Source organism: Somniosus microcephalus, chromosome 9, assembly GCF_052327205.1.
Source record: "Somniosus microcephalus isolate GS21.2 chromosome 9, FLI_Smic_1.0, whole genome shotgun sequence".
NCBI classification, from domain to species: Eukaryota; Metazoa; Chordata; class Chondrichthyes; order Squaliformes; family Somniosidae; genus Somniosus; species Somniosus microcephalus.
Genome location: NC_140995.1, coordinates 139,874,929 through 139,877,565, shown reverse-complemented (window position 1 = coordinate 139,877,565; position 2,637 = coordinate 139,874,929).

Below are 2,637 nucleotides of genomic sequence, written 5' to 3'. Positions count from 1 at the left end.
AAATAAAACAGTAGTTATAATTACAAACTACCGAGTCCAGAGTCGTCTTTACAAAGCACTACGAGCGCTAGAAGACATAACAGTGAGGACTGATTCTGCCTAATTTCAGTCTATTACAGCTTGTCTGTGCTAGTATTTGGGCACAGAAGGGTCATAACTGTGACAAAAATGAAGGTGTAGTTTTAGCTTGGTGATTATCCTTTTAAATCCAGTCACAGTCCATAAAGAATTTAAAAGCCAGCTACATTGAGAATTATACCAATCTTAACGCGAACAGTTATTCAAATCTAGGAGGCCTGTTTTTCAGGCTATATACGGATCCGTAGCTGTTTGCATCTGAAAATTGGCCATGGACTTCTCAGGAGAATAGTTCAAGCCAGTTTCAGCTCCAACAGTGGTATATATACAAGGAATGAAACACTGCATATACAACAGTATTCCACGAAGAATAAACTTGTATTAGATTATGACCTTTTATTGTATTTCTTTTGAGGTGTTAGAAAGGAGGATATCCACTGTAAGTAAATGCATGTACTATATTAACTCAAAATGGGGTCTGAAGATAAAATTCTCTAGCACTTAACAATGAAGGGAGAGCAATACTATGAGGTAGAATAAATTTACAGCAGCTAAAAACAATTAATAGAAAGATTATTCTCTTTATTATCTTGGGTGCATTACTGAAAACTCATCTGGATATCAAGGCTACTGAAGACACTCAAAGGCATAAAAATCAGAAGCTGAAAGCCCTTGGATAAGAAGGGTAGAAAAAGCCAAAAACAAAACCATCAACATCAGAATTGCCCTATTGACTTTTGAAAGCTTTTATGCAGAGGTGTATATAAAAACGCAACTATTTCCATACATTCTATTGTAACTGCACTAAACTGGTAAGGTTTACTAAACAGGTTTACTATAGAACCAGTCTATAGTAGAAACTGTCTCGATAGCTATCATTTACTGTGCTTTCTCACTCACTTTCTCTCTGTGTCAAGTCTCCTTAATTCCAAGATTCTCACTCTCAAGAAACAAACATACATGTTTGTCATAATTTTGAACTATGTGTTATACACAATCAGATTATTATCACAGATGGATGTGTACTCATTTAATTATTGTGTCTATTGTGACATTAGATCAGTAGGTCTTGCTGCTCCCACTACAACCTACAATGCTATCTTATATAAAATTTAAACTTTATTACTGGCTGGGTGCTGCCCAAATATAAATACAATTTTTATTGGTATTAATTACATTATGGTGAATTTTTAAGGCATGTATTTAATAGCAAGTTATTCAGCACTGTTGCAAAGATAGTGATGACTTACTTTATGCACAATGCATAAAGAAATCAGAAGCCTGTTTATAAAGAATGGGTTTATGATATTGTTACACAGTGCAGAGGCAATCCTCCCTGTTATCAACCAGTCCCTTCAAGCCTCACTAATGAAGTGCAATAATAATCCTATTAACAATCCTGTTAACCACAGATGCATTATTTATGAGAAGTGTAAATATTAGAATACCAAATGTTAATGTGTGTCATCTATGACAGTGCAAACAAATACAGTTATTTATGCATTAAAAAACCTCTGGGTCTCATCCTATGAATTCTACTATAAAAGTTTAACCCCTGATTGGTACATCCAAATCACCAGGGGGAACTTTGGAGAGAATGTTGTCAGTCAAACGATTGTCCAAAATGGCAGCAATTGTAGACAAAAATAGAATAATTTCCACTTACCTCGAAAGCTTTGTTTGATCTTGAGGCTCAAAGACCAATGTTAATAGAGAGATTGAGAGAAAATGTCTGTCAAAGCTGCACAAAACAACATGTAACCCTTTCAACATTGCCAGTGTATGTCAGAGTCATTTGCATGGACCGCGTAGAGCTGAGCCAGAGGTTGACCAAATCCAGCAGGTTTCCAATGTTTGGTGGGCAGAAAATAAATAATTCAAAAGTACAATAGGTGCTAGCCAAATCTCACTAGTCAGGAGGTTTTGAACTGCTGTCTGGAGGAGTAGAGCACATCTTGTTATTTTGGAGTTGCCTGATTTCTATTTGTTGACTTAGTAAGGTTGCTGAATGCTGATGGCAGCTTGATGTAGCTAATGTTACCCTGATTCTGCTGTTGCTACGATACCAGTCAATGACACACAGGATGCAAGTAATTCCCTTCTTTACTCTTCTTTCCCGCAACAGTCGCTCCACATTTTCATTTCATTTTCGACTATTTGATGCAGTGCTTTGAAAGGTTAATTTGGAAATGATGTGCACCATGTTTTATCTCGCAGTTTCAAAAATAAATGCCACACAATGTAGACATGCAAGTGCATAATTGTAAAGAGATTGTAAACAAATTATAGCTAGACAATTTAGCAGATGATTCTGTAGCTGAATTGGAATTTTTCAAAACAAGAGGGAGTTGCAATTACATTAATCACGTCACTGATTAGATCAATTTTGTTGGCAAACTGAGATAAATAAACCGTGTGTTAATGTACATACTAATAAAAAGTGTTCCAAGTGATATTTAATACCATTATTGAGTCAAATCTTCCCATAGCTTGCACATATACAGACATGTATTTTTAGAAAGATACAGGTGTATATAAAAATACAGTTTATAAAATTAA